Genomic DNA, 22420 nt, shown 5'->3' with positions numbered 1-22420 from the left:
GGTCAGGTTTGAGTTGAAGAAGGCTGCCGGCGGAGCTGCCGGCCATTATTCGTTTTTTGGTGGGTCTTCGAATTTGAATCCTAATACTTCGGCCAGACGGCACTGGGCCCTTTCTCCCAAAACTCGCAACTGAGTCTTTGTAAGTCCGGAGCGGGCGAGAAGAAAACCAAGCATATTCCTTTCCTTTGTAGTTCTTTCCTTCGGGGTTCTTGGAGGTGACCACCATGGCTCTCGCCGGGGGGTAAACTCTTGACGTCTGGGTCTCAGTGTTTCGGCTGGGTATGCTGAAGGTCGGTCTCTTATATAATCAGAAGTTTCTCCACTCTGTTTCATGAGTGCCTGCAGTCGTGGGAGATGGCCTAAGAGATTTCCCATTGGTTGACCCGCCATCGGGTTCAAAAAGAGTCGGAGTGTAACGGCATTTGCTCCTCCGTATACCTCCACGCAGGCATCTATAGCTTCCAGGGGCGTTGGAATTGCCCCAGGGTTCGATAGGTGGCGATGAGCCCATCTCTCTCTGCGTTGGACTGCTGTTAGTCCCATTGGATTCGCTCTCGGGCTCCATGAAAGATATGGACTATGGCCAGGAGGAGTTGCTCTGCAGTGGCCTTCTGCGGGCGATCCTCATGCCAGGTGTGAAATTTGTGGGTTACCTGTCCCACTACAAGCGCCAGGAGCGGGATGGGCCAGTGGGCACTGTCCATGACCACATTCAAGTCGGTAGCACGCCCTCCGCTCCATGCCGCTTGTCGGGTCAGGGCACTCGCTTCTTCCTTGTCTAAAGTGTCAGATCCAAATTCCACTATTAATCGTCCTAACCACATGGCCAAGGTTTCTTCTGGTTTTATTTTAGCTTCTCTACAAAGTTCCTGAATTTCTGGTCGGGTGCGTGTGCGAGAGATAACAGCGGTACACGTAGTACCTTCTTCATCCGCAATATGCTTCATCACAGCTATCGGGTGAGCTGCGGCAGAGAGAGAGTTAAATTCCTCATGTGGGAGTATTGGATACATCCCTCCTTCCATTGCCCCCTCCCCGTGGCAAGGAGGTGGGGCCGTTGGGAATGACGTAACCTCAGGGGGCGGAGTCGCTAGGCGGATCCCCGCCGGGTCTTCTGAAACTCCGCCCCTCTTTTTCGGGTTCCCCGGATGGCTCGCGCTTCTTTCGGCGCCATTTTCTGCTAGCGGCATCATACAGCTGGCGCTATTGATAAGCGTCGCTCCGGGGCCCTTTGCTGTCTGCTCCAGCGACTCCTTACCCTCCGTATGCATCTGAGCCTCCAAATTTGCGTACTCCCTTAGTAGACCCGTTACTGTAAGGAACAGCACATTCATCATCTTTCCCTTCTTCCATTTAGTTAGACCCCATTTCGGCACATGACGGCCCTTAGTTTCCAGATCCTCCCGGAGCTGAATGAGGAGTTCATGGCCCCGCGACCCAGGCACCAAATCCGGACAATTGAACCAGTCTGCGGGGGTGGGTTCCCCTCCTTCCCTTAAGTATCGGGTGCATTGAGTGAACTCCTGAGTGGGGGTCAGCTTTTCTGCCTTCCGCGCCTTCACCCCGGCTAGGGATATGGCTGATGTTTCCTGCGGGGGTCGATAATAGACCCGGTCGCTCCCCATTATGCATCTGAACTCCCCAAGGGATAGCTTATTTCTCCATTCTTTTACGACTGCTTCTTCTCTCTTTACGGAGAAGTAGCCATCAATATTTCTTTCATCCCATTCTACTGCCTGGTGGTAGGCGATATGCACCCATAGATCGTTTGCATTCTCTATGCGGCGGGTCCCGGTGCGCCAGGGGCAGCACCTAATTAGGTTCATCTCCATCACTGTGCCCTTAGATCCCATCCTCGTCGCCATGTCTCAGACGGCCGGAGCCGACTCGAGGTGATTCTAGAAATTACTCGTTCGTTGGGCGGGCTGGTGAATAGAGAGGCAGACCAAGCTTAGTGGTTGCAAAAACTTTACTTACGCCGCTTGTAGCTGCGATGCAGGTGGTCCGGTCATTTGAACAACTATGTGAGTTGCTCCAGCTGGCAAGGCTCAGGCCAGCTAATCCATTCACAAATTAAGCTAGCGGGGAAAGGGTACGTCGAGGATTATGCTCTGCGACGGGGAGAAGAATCGATAGGTGATCAGTCTATTGATCAGCTCAGCCTCAATTCAGATCTCTTTAGAGGCACTCTGCAGCATGCTCAAAGTTCTCCAACTTGGGCGGAAGTCGCATGAAATTTTAAACGGCTAGCAAGCCAATTACTAGCTGCCACAGAGGAATAATTTAGAACTGGCCAATAGCGGGACACAAATTTGCATTCAAATGGCGGGAACTCTCTTGCACCGGGGTTTTTCTGTTGCAACAAAAACCCTTTGCTGTGTAAGAGGCTCTCATGTGGCGGGAAAATTCCATCGTGCCGAGGCACCAAAATCACTGGGTTGTGACATTCAGAAACCACCCAGCCCCATGTCTTAATCCAGGGGTTGTCAAACCCAGTTACCCTTGTGGACTGCATCAGGATTGCACGGCTCCTCATGGGCCAGATCTTGTCTGCGTGAAGATCCAGATACAGCAGTGGCGTGGAGGTTAACGCAGATGTTGTTCACTGGGGTACATGTGACCCATTTCCACTGGCCCTAGCCCTTCTACCAATCCCATGGATCATTTCCTTGACACCTCTGTCCTAGACCATTATTCATACTCCACATATCAGAGGATATTGCAGCTAAACTGAACTTCTCATACAGGCAGTCATCGGACTTATGACACAATTGGTTCCTAAAAAGCCTGTCTTAAGTTGAAAAGTTGTAACTCGGAACTGATTTTCCCATAGGAAACACATGGAGGATTGGTTCCTGAACCAAGGCCCGATACCCTATTTTCACCAAAAATAACCCAGAATTTTGTATTCAGTCAATTATAGATGAGTAATATAGCTACATTAATGTATTATATTGCAAATAGCAATCATATTGATTAGGAAGGACTTCTTTGAGGTGACTTTGTTGGATTTTTTGAAGGGCTCTTGGCTGGAGTCTTCTCAGGAATCTTGGCTGCAGGTTTTTCTGGAGTCTTGTCTGCTTTCTTAAAGAAAGGGTCCAAGGAAGTTTGGACAGATGTTCTCCAGGGAGATGGGCAATGCAGCGAACTTGTACACTGGCATAGTGTCACATCCGATCAAGCGTTGTAAAGTCGAAACTGACGTCAGAAAGTTGAAACGGTGTCAATTTAGAAATGTTGTAAGTGCAAAACATTGTAACTTGAAACATTGTAAGTCGAAAACTGCCTGTATATCAAATCTGTTTTTGCTTTTCTCATACATTAATGTTTATTAATGGGCCACATTTTACTTTGCAGTGAAGTTGGGTTAGAAGTGCACTGCTTTTTTCTACGTGAGCCACAGCATAAATGTTTGAAAGAAAACTGTGTTAAAATATTGAACCACCTATGAAAGTAGCAGAGGCAGACTCTGATTACTATTTAGCACTGCTGAATTACAGAAGAGCACCAATTAAGCATGGGTTTTCTCTATCTGGCATGTTGTTCAATAGAAACCTGAAAACAGGTCCGCACTATTGGAAATTGTTGTCAGAGTTGTTAGGGACTTGCAGATGTTTTAAAAATACAAATCAGGTGAAACAAAAACTCAGAATTGTTTGAACATTGGAGAACTGGCCTACTTTGTGAAAATGATGCTGTGCATCTCCACAATGGAAAACAATGCTCACAAAAAGCAATGGTATCATAACTCCATGGTTATAAGAAGCCTATATATGAGTAGATATAAAATGCAGTATATTGAGAGAGAGGGTGTGTTGCCTACTTTTACAATTTTATTTTGACCTTTATACTGTTTTTTCTTCCCTAAACCTCCAGCTCCTAGAATCAGATTATATTATTAGAACTTCAGCTTTCACTTTTTACAATAATTTTTTAGTACATGTTTACAGAGAAAAGCTGGACCAGAAATTAGATGGCAAATAGAAAGAATGCAAGCAGTAAGGTAGTATGTGCCTTGCTTTTGATTAATCTTTTGTAAAAATGCTTAGTTTTCAGTATCATCAAACCTATGGTGAAACTGGTGGTGAAGTTCTTACTTCTAGGAATCTAAAGAGAAATATGAAATGAAGACACTTCAAGTATGCTACTTACAATGTTTACATTAGTTTAAGATCAGTGGTTACCAAACAGCCTATTTTTATGATATTCAAAAACTGCTTACATATTCCAGCTCAGCTCACTATTTGTTGATTCTAAATAAAGTACTTTCCATATGAAAGCCCTTACTCTATTGACAAGCACACTTAGTCATTTTTTCCTTGACACATTTTCTTTGGAGTAGAGTCAATAAAGATTAATTAATTGTTTTCCAAATAAAAAGAGCACATTATCTCAACTCATACAATATCTTAAACCAATTGCTCAAATCAATGGAAGAGATAATATGCTAATACTTGAATAATTTGCTGCTCATAAAGCTGTAATACTAAGGTTTCACCATAGTCTTAGTACAAGTAGCCCATTATTTTCTGTAGCTGCAAGTATATGTTGCATGGAAAGAGATGCTCAGTGTTAAATCAAAATGGGGAAAGCTATGATGAAAAGTAAAAGTACTGATATTAGAGGGATATAATTATCTGCACACTGGACTGGGAGCCAGGTACTACTGAATTCTAATCCTGGCAATGATACTGATTTCTGTGGCTTTGGGCAAGCTGCTTCACTTGTCTCTGTGACATGGTCAAGATTGCTTAATGCCTCTAAAGTGCTTTGAGGGGTAAATTGGGGGTTGAAAGTATTTTGAAGATGTATATCATTGTCTAAATGTTTAGGTTAATGTTCACACCTTATTTCTGATTGTTTCAGCTAACTAATGCATAGTGTGCGATTCTATGCCTCCTCCTCTAACAGCTCTCAGTCATAATCTCTCTTTCCTCTCTCTCTCTCTCTCTCTCTCTCTCTCTCTCTCTCTTTTACTGCAGGGATAATGATGATTCATTTGGATGTTTGGACTGTGCATATGAAGAGACTGTTAGTAGGACAGCAGTGTTTGCAAAGAAGAAATATACTGAAACACTTCCTTGCTATCAACTGATGTGAATATCACAGGTAGGCATGAGTGATCCAGGTGCTGATACCTTGATTCATCATTCTACTTCTGTTCAGCAGAGCACTTAACTATGTGTTTAATTTCAGGTAGGTGCTTAAGTGATTTCTGAGTGGCCTGGACTTAAACCCTTTCTTAAATGATTTGCTGAAATGGCAAGCTTATGCATGTAATGGCATGGTATCCTTTTGTGCAGGAGACGTAAGACAGAAGTAATAGGATAATTAAGGGTGGGAGAAAAGTTGAGGTTGAGGAAAGAGTTAATGGTCAGAATGGAGGTAAATTTCAAAATGAAAAGCAAAATGGTTCAAACAGGCTACAATGAAGATGTTTGACTGTCAAATACTTGGGCTGTCTCCTTTCTACTTCTTCATTTCCCTGCAGAGTGCTCCAGCAGCTGGAGAGAAATAAGTTAATCACTCATCCATTTCTACACCCCACACATCTATAATGTCATGTTATGGTAATTGCAGGTGTATATGTGTGCTGCATAAGGACAAAGTGTAGTCCTTGGTTGTGTGGCCACACTGGACTGAACACACCTCATCTTGTCTGGTCATGGCCTGGCCAGTGTTTGGTTGGGAAACTGTCTGACAGTCCCAGATATTGTCTATACAAGCCAGGGATTTATGACTCAACACTAGACTATATAAAGTAAATTAGGAATAAGACTTCATTTGACTCCATCATTACTGCTGACCTTGACAGCTGAGAATAAAAGGAAGGAAGTTGGTCTCTGGGAAGCAATGGAGATGCAGCTGAGACTTGAACTGATGGAAACGTGGTATTTTTTGTGTACAGTGGGCAGTTGTTGTCTTTGTTAAGTGTTTATAATTTCAGCTGTATCACTGACCGTGACACCTACTGGGAAAAGTATAAAAAGAAACAGATTTGTGGCCTCCCCTCAACTCTGCCCTCAAATGCTTTATCTGTTTCATGATCTTTTATTCTATCCATCCACCCACCCACCCATCCATCCTCTGAAATAATGGATATGAACTACATTCCAGCTGGGAGTTTTGACTGCGGTGTGCTAGTACTCCTGCCAGTTACTTATACACCATACAGAATCCTGGCTGGTGGGTCTTGCTTTTCTAGTCTGGGTCAAAACAGTTGCCAGATTTCGGGTCAGGAAGGATTTCCTGTCCCCCCTCAATCAGATTGGCAAAGACTGTGGGGTATTTGCTTTCCTCTGAAGCATTGGGCATGACTCCCTCTTAGGATTCAGTTGCTGCACTGACACAAGACACTACTGCGTAGTTGTTAGCGTGCATTTATTTAGTACTTTAGTACCCAAGTTACTGCTCAGTAGTGCCGTTGAATGCCTTTTTTGATGCTTCTGCACAGTAGTGTTGCATCATGGTTTTTGCCACATGATGTTACTGCCTAATAGTATTGGGCTACTGTGCAGTCGGTGTCTTGTCAGTGAGCGCACATTCTTCAATTACCTCTCTGTTGTTGCAGTGTCAGGGAAAAGGCATGGCACTCTCCTCCTGTGCTTTACCTGTAAGGTGTTCTTGGCATTTCTGGCTTTGTGCTGTGAAGCTATGGTGTGTGAGGGTCTGGAGTGGATGACTTTTTAGAGTCCTTGGGTAAATTAACTGTGAGTTCAGGAAACTGGACTTGATGACCTGTGAGGCCCCTTCCAGTCCTATGTTTTCATGTCCTAAGTTCAGAAAGCACAACAGAATTGAACTGGTGTCATCTGCTTGGGAAGGGTTAAGGGTGGATCTGATCCTGAAACTACTGAATACATTGGCAGATCCTCTGTTGACTACAGAAGTGCAGGATCTACCACGCAAGGGCCAGCATCACTAATGTTAACACCAGGATTGTCTTTATAAGGAAATATGAAAACTGCATGATGGCCACATGACCTACACCTAGTTTAACCTCTTGATGAATATATATTATGCACAAGAGGCAACAGGACTTCTACTGCTTATATGAAAGAGCCAAAGCTCTAATATAGCACAGGGTATAGATTTAACACTTAAGCAAAGGTGACATTTGGGAAACATTAGCTTTCATTTCAACTATATGTTTTTTTTATTGCAGAACATACCAAAGAATTTGATCTCTGGTCCCATTTTAAATTATTTTAGGGTACTTTTACATAAACAGAAGATACCAGGCTCCAAAGCTAACAAACTGACCTGGTCATCCACAGAACAAGCATAATCTGACAGGTGATAGTACAAAGTTTTGCTTTCTGTCCTGGCAGTGCCCCTCATCTCTAGTTTGGAGGAACTATACTTACAGGGCAAAAGAGCAGCTAAACCTTTCTGTTGCTTTAGTTTCTTCGTTACTGATAGTGTCAACAAATACCAATTCAGGATGACAGTTTTTATGCTGATGACACTTGTGCACTAGGCTTGACTGAAACAACAAGTAATTCCCATGTTTGAACATATTTGTGGTTAGTTATCATAGAAAAGAATAGCACCAAAGTGGGAAGTGGGAGAACAATAGGTTTAGCTCAGGATTAAAGGAATTATTAAATTAAAATGCTCTGATATTTCAGTAAAAATCCAATGAACATTTTACAGTCATTTTTTCCTAAGAAAGGTTAAGTTTGCACCCTGCCTCAAATCAATAATTTCCTTGACATTTGGGTCACAAGTAGTAGAGAAAATCAGGAAACTCCTGGCAATATGCCATCTAATTATATCTGCAACACAAAATTGCTGTTTCAGCTGTGTCTGGCAAACATCAGGGAAGCTTTAAACCTAACTATGCATGAAATCTCTACCAGACTCTGTACACGTGTGAAAATTGCCCACATAACATTTAAAATGGTTGCATCTCCTCTTAATTGTATTCTAATTAGATAAACAAGATACTGTAGCGGTTTTAAGAAAGCCTTAAATTGTTAGATATCTCATTATAACAATTAACATTATCACTGCGATGACAACTGATGTGTAAGGAGATGGTGCACAAGTTGGCATGAAAGCAAATAGTGGAGAGAATTGCTTTCTACTAGGAAAACAGCAAGCTGCAAGATTTCAGAAATAATTATTACGCTTGTGAAAAATCCACTTGGCAGTTCATTTCATTTGTATCTCAGGGTTGTCATTCTTTGCTTTTCAACAATTTCTTGCCAGTTCTAAATACAGACTTGAAGTCTGAAGTAAAATCCCCCACCTCAGCTTTTATACTCATTCTTAAAGGGCATTGAGAAAGTATTATTTGGGTGACTGTCATGCTGCTGAAAGTGTTACTGTTCTTAGGTCACTACCCTAGCTCACTCTCTAGTCCTCTTAGTGCCACACTATATATCTAGCCCCTCAGCTTTTACTGTTCACTACGGGTCATTATTATTTATTAGTTTAACTGTGATTGATGTTATAAAAACATAGACGAGACTAACCAAAGGGTTAAAATCTGTCTCCCTTTATACTGGTTGCAGAATTCCCTTTGACTTTCTTGGTCCCAGAATATACCCAAGGAATTTACACTCTCATGCTTTGATTCTTGAACATTTGTGCAAGTGCTTAATTTTACTCATGAATAGTTCCAGTGGATTCAATGTTGGTATTACTTAAACTTGGGAAAAAAAGAAGATTTTATGAACAATTTAACGTGTCCAGCCTTGTAGTAATTAATTCCACTCTGTTTTATTAGGTAGAAACTGCAGTCTCGTGATCACATACAACATTTACCTAGTTTGTTTTTAAGTTGCTGCAATGGAAAATGTCGAAGGTATTCTTATGAGAGGGGTTGAAATGAGGAATGCATCTTATGGGCTCCTGTGGAGACTGCATGCTCCAAATAAAACTGAATTATGCTTTATTAAGCTCTGTTTTGCCTTCCTCTCCTTAACAAACCCTCTATTAGGTCATGACCCCAAAATATACTTGTACACTCCTGTTGCCAATAGTTCTCTAATCTGAGAGAAAAAGATTTTTTTCCTCCTATTTAAATGATGTAGTACATGCTATTTGTCTCCCAGGATGGCTCTTAGGCTTGGAAAGGACCTTGTTCAAGAATTTTCAGACCTGCCTGGTGGCTACACTATGTACCACCAAAATCTCTCCAGAAATCTTACCTCTGCTGTCATATCTAGAAGACACTGACATGGCTGTATAGTCGGTACAAATGATCACACACATAACTTTCACTGGTATTGGGTCTCTTCGTTGCCTTCCCTTGGTCTGCTTGTTGTCCTAGGTATGGCCATGAAAAAGATGTTGCCATGCCAAAAGATTACAGCACAGAAAAATGAGTACAACTGCCGAGAAGCATACCACATTCACTTAGTCCTGCTCAGTGCATACCAAATCCCAGAAATAAGGTGCTAGTGCCACCTTAGAGTGGCCCTGAGTATAGAACATGAAACATGCAAGAGACGGAAAATGGTTTAGAGGTGGCAGCTTAGAGCTCAGGGATTTGGTTTGCGTTTGGTATGTCATTGGATGGAGCCTGCTTTGTGGCTGTAGTCATGGGCAGGGCATAGAGGTGATGTAAGTGTTCTCTTTTTGGGACTGACTTTAGGTAGCATGTAGCTGAGGGGCCATGCTCAGGCTGGGAATACCACGCACTACCACAACATAAATTATCTCTAATCATTTCTGAGTAGAGGGGCAAGGGAAAGAATGGGAAGACAGGGGAGGGGATGTGCCACTGAGTGTGGAGGGAAGGGACGGGGTGCCAAAAGTGTGTGTGGGGGATTCTTACTTGTTTAGGGGACTTAAAAAAATCTCCATCTACTTGTCCTGCAGGGTGGTCTGCATGCCCCAGTGTGGGGAGGCAGGGAGTGGAGGGTCCAGCCACCCCTGCAGACTGGTGACTGCTCCCACATCCCCTTTTTAAAAATCCTGGATTTTGTCTATGCTTGTAGCACAACAGCTGTGCTTTGATTGTGGTACAGTGTCAAGTACTATGAAGATACTTTAGCTCTGAAGGTATTATGGGATGCTTTTGGGTGCTGATCCAGCAGAGCACTGAAGCACATGCTTAACTATAAGCAAATGGATTCTTTGGCTTGAAGGTAAGCATGTGCTTAACTGCTTTATTGCATCAAGACCTTCAGGATCTGTGAAAATGAAAGCTGTCTATGGCAATTTTACATGGGAAGTGTTACAACACATCAAATGACAAAAATATCCAAATTGTATGTGAAATATTTTTGGACTAAAATGGGCATTTTGCAGCCTCTTCCTGAAAGGTACAAATGTATTGAAAAGAGACACCAGTTTCATGTAATTGGATGGATGAAACTCATCAATTGTGTTTTAAATTTTATCTGAACACTTTGCTCCTTGCTTAGAGTTCTTAACTGTTCTCACCCTCTGCTACTGTGCTTTATTGTTGAACAGAGAGTATTGTTTTATTTGGCAAGGCAACTAGGGATACAGTTTTTAATAAAAGATGCTCTATCAGATAAAAGATATTGTCCTGTAAAGTTAAATGTTGCAAACTGAATGTTACTACTGGTTGAACAACAACAACAAATAAAACCCAAGTGGCACTGAGCTCTGTCTCTCTCAGACTTCCTTACCTTCACTTCATGGTCAAATAGGTGCATCCTGTTGCTGGCACCCACCTCTTTGTATGTCTACCTGCATCCATCAGCAGGGAGTGGATATGAAGGATGAGAACCTCTTTTGCTGCTTTTCAAAAGCAGCTTTATGGAGCACAACTCAGTGAACTACCCCCAGGTCAAGCCTGAGGAGTTCTGCCTGCTGCTGGTTTATTTAGGGAAAACAGCTCTGTGAGCAAACTCTCAGCTCTTTCAGCTCTGTTGCTTTTTACATTTACAGTATTCTCCTAGTTCTTGTTTTTTAACTCCCTCAAAAACCCTAAAACCCTCAAAACCAGATAAAGCCACCTCTACTAACTTGTTTCCTGTATATTAGTTAGATTGTGCAGACATAAATATATATATATATATATATATATATATATATATAAAGGCCACGATTTAATCTCAAATCATTTACAATATTTGCTATAATGTATGTTTGCTACCCTTGGGTAGGGTGAAAGGATGAATGTATCTATAATAGGCAAATTAACTAGAAAATTGCTTAAATCCTGGCATTCCCTATCAAAGCTAGTATTAACTTTGTGAATGATTGCAATAGCCCTTACCATTCCTGTCTGTACCGCCACCAATAAATACAACTAGTGTAAAGCACATCTTCAAAATCTACTCAACGGACTGTCTTCTTTTGGTTTATTCAGAATAATTTGACTTCCTTGCCTTCAGATGTCCAATTCAGAGGCTTATAATAGTTTTGCAAGCATTTAAATGTAAAAATTTTTAGTAAATAATAAATAAATGTGGTTGTTTAATGTCATGAAGTGTAAATCTTTAACTGTAGCTAGAGCACAAGGAGTGCTTAGAGCATTTGCTGATTGATGTATATAATACTGCTTCAATATTTTTGGATATGGAAAAAAGATATTGTTCTTCATTCTCCAGTTGTGGAAGCATGCTTTCTTTTATTTTCAATTTTGATTCCTAACCTTCCAGGCATAGAGACAGATATTGCTGTCTGTAGCAAAGTACTTCAGAAAAGTCAGGAAAACATGTGATACATATCAGACCAAGGGAGTTTCTTTATTTTAATATTATGTAAAGGGAGCCTGTTGTATCGATCACTGTAGGCTGAGAAGCCAATCAGCATGAATTGAGACCTATTAAACCTTTAGATATTTTGAGATGCACAAGTCAGTCCTCACTTGCTTTGAGTCCTTGAATGATTGCCTATATCTCTTTCAATATTTAAATTCTCATCCTCCTTTCACCATATTGTAAGCTGTCTACATTAGACAGATGGGGTGATCCCTATGTGACAGAATAAATGAACACTAATCTGATATCAACTCCAGAAATGCATAAGAGCCCACATCAGAACACTTTAACATTCCTGGACATCCACCACTGACTTCAGTTAAATGCTGGACTTCAGGGTAGCTGTTCTTAAGCAGCAAAACTTTAAACACTGACTTGAATGTGAAACTGGAGAACAAGAAATCATCTACAGACTGGACTGTGTAAAGCAAGGGTCGGCAATGTGTTTGGGCAGAGGGCCAAAAACACCCACAACCTCTGCTTGTGAGATGTTGGTGTGCCAGGATGGATGTCAGGAGAGCTGTGAGGGGCCCAATCCTTGTTGTGACAGGGCAGCCCTGGCCCCTTCCACGGCATCTGTCCTGAGGTGCACATGTCAAGCAAATTGCTTTTGTGTGTCATACTCTGGCACCCATGCCAGAGGTTGCCTACCCTTGGTGTAAAGTATGGTCTCAGCAGAAATCCTGGATTCTTATCCTATTACACAGCTACCTGGAGTAGCTTTTATAACCTCAGTGTCTCTCAGTGGGCTAACTGCTGTTTATCTACCTCCACCTCTCTAAGTAGTCCCACCTCCCCTTATCCTTTGTATCTTCCTTGTGTTTCTATTCCTTGATTTCTTCAAGTACATTTATAGCATTTGCTGAAGTAGGCTGTTGCCTGCTAAAACTTTTATGCCCCTCTGAACCAGTTAGTCTCTAAGTTGCCACACCCTGTCCTCCCTTCTGCCTCAAGAAGAGATGGGGATGTAAGTTAACTGTATGCTTTGATGTCAGTGAATAGATAAATATATTGGACTATGTAATATCATCTCTTAATGAGTTTAATGAACAAGTTAAGAGTATATAAATTTAAGATTTATTGGATACAGAGAAAAATGCAAAACTCTAGAGCTATTGGTTCAAAGATGATACCTTTATTAGGCCAACTAAGAAATCACACAAAAAAAAAAAAAATCTTTTTCTGCAAGCTTTTGGGCACATGGGCCTTTCCTCAGGCTCAGGGAAAATTAAAGGTGGTAAAAAGTCTCCATAGGTAGAAAATAAACTTCATTTTTGCACAGAAGAAGCTGAAGGTAGAAGTCTGTTCCTCTGGGTCCATGAGAGTGTCTTTGTGAATTGCTCTTTGATGTGTAGATTAGGCAGGACTCCTTCCCTGTTGGGGTCGGATGGCAGAAAGGCAGGGAGGTGTATAAATCTTTCTTGTTGTTCAGCAGTGAAGTTTAAATCCCCAAATCATCTAAATATTGGATACTGCATGTATTTTTTAATACCATTTGCAATGACAGTATAACATACAAATAATAATATCCATTTGTCTAAATGCCATTGCAGTTCTGTTGAATTCTAAATTACCATTTGAGTTGGAACTATTTGCTATGGTTTTTCTTCACTCCATGGGACTTAAATCTTTGAAAAATGGATTGCAGTTGCTTTTGATTGTTCAAAGACACTGATCCTTTTTAAGATGAAAAAACTCTCACGTCTCCTTTTACAAAGTTGATATGTTGAGATCGTAGAAATTGATTCACATGAACATCTTAGTTGTGTGTTTAATGATAACACTGAAGAATATTTGTGAGCTAAAAAATTAGCTGTATCTGAAGAAAAACACAACTGTACAAGTGAGAGAGCAGAGGACAGCTAAGCAAGTTGGGGAAGAGTGGATTTGTGCTGCAAAGTTAATTTGACTTTAATTTTACAAAATGTTGACTTGTATTTTGGCTGCTTGTCCATGTGCAATGTTGTCATTACAAATATTTTTTTATGACTGTTCTAAAATGAAGGGATTTAGGGCAAAAAGGCAGCAGGATATGGAAAGGGGACATTCTGAATAGATACTTGTTAGTGTACAGGCTACTGATAGTTTCATGGAGCTTACACTTATGTGGACTTCTTTTGTAGGTGTAAGACAAGTTTCTCTGACAATTACATTTTATTATAACATCATTGTGCTTCCTCTGGCCCACACTTGGCTTCATATCATTGAAGCTTCTTTGACTACAGTTCTCCTACTGTTTATCTAAAACCTAAAGATACCACTTTATATTTGCCTTCCTTTCTGTTTTACTGATTTTTTAAAAATTTTGACTACCACAGAAGTAGAAGTAATTGGAAAGTGACTGCGTGTTTGGCTGCTACAATATGGCGTAATTGCCGTGTTGCATATAACGTTGTTAATTAATTTCTGAATTTTGGATTGCAGAAACTATTTATGAGTTTGACCTGATTTTCCAGATAATTTTGGCTGAAATGCAAGCGCCTGCATTTTGAACATTGTGAAGACAGTTCATTTTTTACATTCTTAAAATTAATTGTTTCAAAGTTGCCCGAGAAGGAGATTTCATCACCCATTTTTGGGTACGGATTAGAGCAAGCTTCCAAAGTTTGGCAGACATAGTTCAGTTCCCTCCTCTGGCTGAGAGGATGTTTGCCCATTTCTATCCTTTTTCAGAGGTATGCTGGAAATTGGGCTGTGCTCCAGAGGGGCTCAGTCTTTCCTGTTGGCTCTGCTCCACTAAATAGAAAATAGATAAATACGTATTGAACAGTGTTCAAATTATGGGGGAGCTCAGGGGGGCTGAGCCCCCCCATAAGAAACAAGACCCCCCCCCCTGTAAGATTTGATCCCCTGGTTCCTAGTTCATCTCTCCTTGTTAGGAGTTTCAGTTCCTGACTTGCTTTTGACCTACATCTGTCTTTTGGCTTTCAGCCTCTGGTCTGGGTATAGACCTTGGGCACCTGACCTCAGCCTGGGGTATTGGTTTCATCTCTTGCTCTGACCCTTAGACTTGGAACTTCTGACTGTTGACTTTAACTTATGACTTCTGCATGGCTTCTAACCACCTTTGAGTTCTTGTTTCTTGTCTAGGTTAAGCTACCTTGACTCTCATATCTCTACTCTTGATCTTTCTCTGGCTTTCTGAATGCCCAAGTATTTTCTACAAAGTGTTAACAGGCAGTCAGTGTGCTAGAGGCAATATCTTTTGTTAGACAGTTGCATTTTTTTTCTTTATTTGCAAACTTTTGGGCACACATGCCCTTCCTCAGGCATAGGAGAATGCAAAGATTGTAAAATTTATCCCAGGTAAAAATGAAAATTCGTCTTTCACAAGAGAGTTGGAGGGTGGAGTAAGATTTCCTAGCTGGAAAAGTTCATTTTCATTTTATGCAAATAGGCTCAGCTAAACATTGGAGTAGTTTATTTACCAGAAGCCAAGTGATTAGATACTCCTGAGAGGTGGGTAATGTTGGATTCAAATCACCTCCAACAGACTAAAGAATTGAACATGGTCTTCTACATGCTGGAAGAGTGCTTTAACTACTGGGTGAAGGGCAATGGGGTGTTAATGGCCAGCACTGTTTTCTTCTCTGGAAGCCCTTCATTTTCTCTGCTTTTATTACAAATACCTGGAATTGTAGGGTTTTGTTTTGGGGGTTTTTTTTGTATCCACAGAAATGCTTTGTTTTGCAAACAATATTTCTTTGGGGGATATTTTGTTTTGGGGAGGGAGCAAGCCTGAAAAATTTGAATATTGGGGGCAAATCAACCAACAGAAAGTAAATGGATTGGTTGGTTCTTGTGGGATGCAAAGCAGTGTAGGATGGCATTTGGAGGATCACCAGAAGAGGACATAGTATAGGTGCACCCTCATGAACATGAGTGCTCATAACTTAATGCACAATGACTGAACTGCACTTTGAATAAGGCAATGGAATATGTATTGCATTGTCAGTTACTACATACAAAATATGGCATTGTATGAATTTAGGGAGTTCTACCATGTAGCAAAGAAATGTAGTTCTGGATGAAGTGGATACAGTAACAGAGTAATATAGTGTAAAAATCATATTAGAAGTAATATTTGGGAATTAAATTCATTTGGGAATTCATGTACGTAGATTGTTAATGGCTTTCTGTACATCAACAGGGACTGTCATAGTTTGGGTGTTTAATTTATTTACTTGCTGTATTAAATTAAATATTTTATACATATTACCATCAATAAATTGGCCATGCAGGAAATCATTCTGATCTTTATGAATTAGTTTAATTGTGACCTGTTCTAAACTACCTGACAGGATTTTTGAAACAATTAATTAATTGGATAGGCCTAATATTTCACTTAGAATGAGGTTTCCACTTACTATTCATAGGGAACACAATTACAAGTATGCATCTCACTGAGTCTGACATTACTCCATTATATATTTCTCATCTAAGAACCTACTAATTTTTTTCTGAAAAACAATAAAATATTCTATTTTCTACCTTTTAACTAAGTTATATGTTTCTATATTGCTGCACTCATTTCCTTTCCAGTAATTGAGGCAATCAGTTTCTCATTATCCAACCGATCAAGCTTTGGCATTTTAATTTTAGAAATTTAATAATTTCTAGTTTATCTGGAGCTAACTTCAGTGTACACATCTGTTTATAAAATACATTAATAATCTCCCTATTAATTTTGATACAGTTGATATATTATCATCAAATGAAATTGTCTTGTTCTCTGAATTACTTTTAGAATTAATCTGATTTTAGATATGTATATAGGACTAACCTGGAATATAAAGTTTATACAGGCATTTACATATTAAGAAATAAAGCCAGTTAAACTCATTTTGGTAGAAAGTGCAGATAACTATTTGAGTGTTGCTACAGTTAATTGGATTAATACACTTAACATTTTATATTTAGATGAAATATATAGGTAATATTCAGTCATAACTGTCTATCAAATGATAGCATATTGCTTTAAGCTTATTTATTTGGCACCTAAAAATGTGCCAGACATCTTATAGTAAATGAAGAAAAATGTATTTCCCAAAGCTTGCAACATAGTTTTAGTTATAGATTGACAAATGGGAGTAACAACACAGCATGGGGGGAAGGTTTTGGGTGAGGGAAGATAAAGGTTACAGCAATATGTTAAGTTCTAAAATGTACAATTTTTAAGCAAACAGGATAATTATTCTATCCTTTTCCCTCACTCGCCTATGGTAAGATGAAACCCCATTGAAATCAATGGCAAAACTTCTATTGACTTCAATGGGGTCAGGGCTACCCCCTCAACTTACTCTTTTTTTGGGCAGAAGTAGACCCTGATCAAGTAATGCTCTTCAGTAAGTGCCTAAGTGTATGTCTGCATTGCAGGATGCAGTGCTAGATTTAAACAAGCTGGCTTAAGAACTCTGCATTGTAACTAGTGGGGGGAGATGGGAGCAACCACTCCTATTAAAGATTTGGGGAAGAAGGGGAGAGAGTTTTTGTGTTCATGATCATGATGGCAACTATGTCACTTCTTGTTTGCCCTGGGTGTCCAGCTGTGTCTCTACAGTGCTTCAAGTACTGGAAATTGTCTCATCATGGCAACACAGGGCATTTTTACATGTGCTCTGGGAGGCATGGGGGAGGCTGTTTAAGTAATGAGTACTTTAATTTAAAAGTGCCTGAGTGTCACGTCCTCTGTGCTGAAAAATGGCATTGGGGCACTTTGAAATAGATCTGGCTACAACTAGTTCTGGACAGGTTACAGAGGTGGGCAGATAAGAATAGGATGGGTTTCAATACAGACAAGTACCAGGTGTTGCACCTGGGGAGGAAGAACCAGCAGCATACCTACAGGCTGGGGAAATCCCTTCTAGTCAGCACAGAGGCAGAAAAGGATCTTGGTGTCATCATTGATTCCAAGATGAACATGGGCCACCAATGTGGGGACGCGGTCAGGAAGGCTAATCGCACTTTGTCATGCATCCACAGATGCATCACGAGCAGGTCCAAGGAGGTGATCCTCCCCCTCTATGTGACACTGGTCAGGCCACAACTAGAGTACTGTGTCCAGTTCTGGGCACCGCACTTCAGGAGGGATGTTGATAGCATCGAGAGGGTCCAGAGGAGGGCCACTTGCATGATCGAGGGCAGCAGGGTAGGCCCTATGAGGAGAGGCTATGGGACCTGAACCTGTTCAGCCTCCACAAAAGTAGGCTGAGAGGGGATCTGGTGGCTGCCTATAAACTTGCCAAGGCAGACCAGCAGGCAATGGGAGAGTTCCTGTTCCCCTGAGCACTACCAGGAGTAACAAGGAACAACGGCCATAAGTTGGCTGAGAGTAGATTCAGGCTAGACATCAGGAGGCGCTACTTCACTGTCAGGGCAGCTAGGAGCTGGAACCAACTTCCAAGGGAAGTGGTGCTCACCCCTACCTTGGGGGTCTTCAAAAGGAGGCCAGACAACCTAGCCAGGGTCGTTTGACCCCAGCATCCTTTCCTGCCATGGCAGGGGGTCGGATTTGATGATCTGCTTAGGTCCCTTCCAACCCTACCAACTATGAAACTATGAACTAAAGCTCATTGAATGAGCTTTAGTTCAAAGCACCCCACCTCCATTTTCCATGCAGGGATGCTAATACACATGATGCCAGAGTCTGTTGGGGCATGTTTATTTCTGGGCTCTAGCAGACTTGATTTATCAAGTCCGCATCGGATCCGGGTCCCTGAAAGTGTATAGGAGCCCACGGAGCTCTGCATGAGCTAGTGTTCCTTGCAGAGAACCTGCTTCTTTGGTCCAGTAAAGTAGTCCATACAGATACCTAGGCTACTGTGACCAGACACTTGTGATACTCAAGTTTCCAGGTTTAAATTTAGCTCAGATTAGATTACACTGCAATCTGTAGGATAGTCATGCTCTAATTCTTTTGCCTTTAAATCACCATTACCTTTAATCCTGAAGTACGGTTACTTACATGCTTGAACCTTGGCACAAGTTTACCTATTGAATCAGGTCTTTATGGCTGCTTACAGATTTAGAAAAAAATGGAATCAGCTATTAGATAAAAATGCCAAAAAGCCCCGCTGAAGCATGCGAGTAACACAGATGCTGGGGAGTTGGGTCAAACTGATGTGATGTCTCTTTCGGTAAAGCATTCGTTTTATTTTTTTCCTCCCATGCCTCTCAGAGCCCCATAAGGCTAGATACAGATGTTACACTTATTGCACGATAAGCACACAGAAAGCACTCTACTGTCATAATTGGATAGATGTTCGTGGCGCACAGAGCGCTTTAAAAATGGCAGATCCCAATCTAAGATAACCCTGGATGGATGTAGTATCAAACTAAAGTGCTTTAGGTTAGAGCACTTTATTAAATGTCTGTACCAGATCCCATTGTAATTCAAGTTTGATCACAGTCCCCCAGCAACTGAGGGCTCCCTCGCAGGGTGGTGTGCTAGCCTTGGCTGGTACTCATATGCTTCAGGTGAGCACCAGCCCAGCCCCACTCCGAGGCTGTAGACTGAAAAGGCTCTATCTCCTCCCTGCATGACTGGGCAGTGGGGATGGGGGCTGGGAGAAGAGAGCTGCTTTGCTATGTGGACCTGGCCTGGGCCCCCCAAAGACCTGAACCAGCAAGCTGGGCGGGTGGGTCAGCTATGTGGATCTGTGCAGCAGAGCTCCTCCATTCCCTCCACCCTGACCCCCAGTTCCCAGCACAGTGAAAAGCTGTGTACGTTCTGAGCTGCAGCTCCTGGCTGCAGCTGGAGGAATGGAGCCCCACTCTGTGCCAACCCAGCTCAGCCCCCCGCAAGACCCAAGCCAGCAACCTGGGGGGCCCATGTAGCAAGGGGCCTCCATTCTTCTCCTTCCCCTTCCTCTCATTGCTGCCAGCTGGGGGGTGGGGGTGGGGGGGCAGGGCTGAGGAGAGGGCCCCCCTGGGAGGCGTGGAGGAGCCCAGGCTTCTGGCCTTGGCCAGTGCAAGCTGCTTCATTGATCCTCTCCCCCCACAGACTCTTCTGTCTTGGACTTTTTTGAATGTCTGTACTTAGCTTAAATGACTATTCAGCTCATATGATCATGCTGTTCTCCTCAAAGTCCAAGTGGGCCAAAGGGCAGATTTTAACCCACTGTTCTTGTAAATTTTCATGTTTCTTTTGAAGTCACTTTATCCATGACAAAGAGCTGAGGGTAAGTTCTCAGGTCAGTCCTTGGCTGCTGAGCAACTACAAATCTTTACTGAGTTTGTGTGACATACCATGATTGGACTTTTTCTTTTCTCTAGGCTTGATATTTAGAGATGTCATGGGGGTATGGGGGCAGGGAGGGGAGTGTTCCACAATAGCTGTTTTCAAATACTTTGAAAGACTGTCATAAAGCAAAGGTAGAATAACTGTTCTCACTCACCAAAGGAGGCAGGATGCAAGGCAATAAGTTTAAACTTCAGCAAAGTAGATTTAAATTAAATTTAAGAAAAAAAACTTCAGGAGAAGAATGGAACAAGCTGCCTGTGAACTCTCTTCCATTTTGTTGACTGTCTTGGATAGTTTAGGAAAAGCATATTTCCATAAAAGCTCCATCCGAGGGTGCTGAAGGCACTGGCCGACGTCATTGCAGAGCCACTGGCGAGAATATTCGAATGCTCGTGGCGCACAGGCCAAGTCCTGGAGGACTGGAAAAGGGCTAACGTGGTCCCCATTTTCAAAAAGGGGAGGAAGGAGGACCCGGGCAACTATAGGCCGGTCAGTCTCACCTCCATCCTTGGTAAAGTATTTGAAAAAATTATCAAGGCTCACATTTGTGAGAGCCCGGCAGGACAAATTATGCTGAGGGGAAACCAGCATGGGTTTGTGGCGGGCAGATCGTGCCTGACCAACCTAGTCTCTTTCTATGACCAGGTTACGAAACGCCTGGACACAGGAGGAGGGGTGGATGTCGTATACCTGGACTTCAGGAAGGCCTTCGATACGGTATCCCACCCCATACTGGTGAACAAATTAAGAGGCTGTGATGTGGATGACTGCACAGTCCGGTGGGTGGCGAATTGGCTAGAGGGTCGCACCCAAAGAGTCGTGGTAGATGGGTCGGTCTCGACCTGGAAGGGTGTGGGCAGTGGGGTCCCGCAGGGTTCGGTCCTTGGACCGATACTCTTTAATGTCTTCATCAGCGACTTGGACGAGGGAGTCAAATGTACTCTGTCCAAGTTTGCAGATGACACAAAGCTATGGGGAGAAGTGGACACGCCGGAGGGCAGGGAACAGCTGCAGGCAGACCTGGATAGGCTGGACAAGTGGGCAGAAAACAACAGGATGCAGTTCAACAAGGAGAAATGCAAAGTGCTGCACCTAGGGAGGAAAAATGTCCAGCACACCTACAGCCTAGGGAATGACCTGCTGGGTGGCACAGAGGTGGAAAGGGATCTTGGAGTCCTAGTGGACTCCAAGTTGAACATGAGCCGGCAGTGTGACGAAGCCATCAGAAAAGCCAATGGCACTTTATCGTGCATCAGCAGATGCATGACAAATAGGTCCAGGGAGGTGATACTTCCCCTCTATAGGGCGTTGGTCAGACCGCAGTTGGAGTACTGCGTGCAATTCTGGGCGCCACACTTCAAGAAGGATGCGGATAACCTGGAGAGGGTACAGCGAAGGGCAACTCATATGGTCAAGGGCCTGCAGACCAAGCCCTACGAGGAGAGACTAGAGCAACTGGACCTTTTCAGCCTCCGCAAGAGAAGGTTGAGAGGCGACCTTGTGGCTGCCTATAAGTTCATCACGGGGGCACAGAAGGGAATTGGTGAGGATTTATTCACCAAGGTGCCCCCGGGGGTTACAAGAAACAATGGTCACAAGCTAGCAGAGAGCAGATTTAGACTGGACATTAGGAAGAACTTCTTCACAGTTCGAGTGGCCAAGGTCTGGAACGGGCTCCCAAGGGAGGTGGTGCTCTCCCCTACCCTGGGGGTCTTCAAGAGGAGGTTAGACGAGTATCTAGCTGGGGTCATTTAGACCCAGCACTCTTTCCTGCTTATGCAGGGGGTCGGACTTGATGATCTATTGAGGTCCCTTCCGACCCTAACATCTATGAATCTATGAATCTATTCTACATCTGTGCAGGGGGTTAGGTGAGCTAACTCTTGAAGTGTGTTCTCCTGCCACCCCAAACTATAATTGTATAAGTTATTACTTATGATTTGAATTAGTGGTTGGTTTTGCTATTGATATAGATTCAAATTATGATCACAGTTCTCTTAGCAAGGAGAATATGAGATCCAGTAGACTGCATAAATGAGCCAGTCACTAGTTTGGCCAACTAATTCTGGGAAAAGTTAGTCTGGACCATTGCCAAGGGGAAGCATTTTAGGACAATGATCACACATATCCAAGAGGACTTTTAAACTCTAATGGGCTCTGTATTGCAGAATCAGTTATGACTTGGTGTGGGTCTGTAGTTATCAGCCATCATGTTTATATTTCAGCCACAATGGTCATAATCAAGACAATGTATGAGACTCATCCTTTATTATGTAGAAACAAAACAAACCCCCATCCCAAACTGAACACCTCTGAAGCATTTTCCTACTAGTTCTAGGTTGGCAATGAATCTTTGAAAACACAAAGCAAGCATGCTCTGTTGGCTTAAAAGAATAAACATTTTATTTATCTGAAAGAGCTCATGATTTTAAGCTAATCTCAAGATCTTGAGATCCTGACAATATTCATGAATACTTTGGGTTGTAAG

The 22420-nt window shown here is 42.4% G+C and overlaps 1 long non-coding RNA gene across 1 annotated transcript in view; it reads left to right on the top strand.

The window, feature by feature from the left end:
- The first annotated feature begins 4918 nt into the window (after positions 1–4918).
- The window catches only part of LOC109283010 (uncharacterized), a 102521-nt gene continuing 85019 nt past the window's right edge, over positions 4919–22420 (top strand). Inside the window, exon 1 of the long non-coding RNA XR_002090047.2 lies at positions 4919–5109. This is a non-coding gene — a long non-coding RNA (uncharacterized LOC109283010). The remainder of the gene's footprint in view (positions 5110–22420) is intronic.

The sequence above is a fragment of the Alligator mississippiensis genome, chromosome 1 (genome assembly GCF_030867095.1).
Source record: "Alligator mississippiensis isolate rAllMis1 chromosome 1, rAllMis1, whole genome shotgun sequence".
Classification (NCBI taxonomy): Eukaryota; Metazoa; Chordata; order Crocodylia; family Alligatoridae; genus Alligator; species Alligator mississippiensis.
The sequence above is the reverse complement of the archived record's forward strand: the minus strand, read 5'-3'. Positions and strand labels throughout refer to the sequence as shown.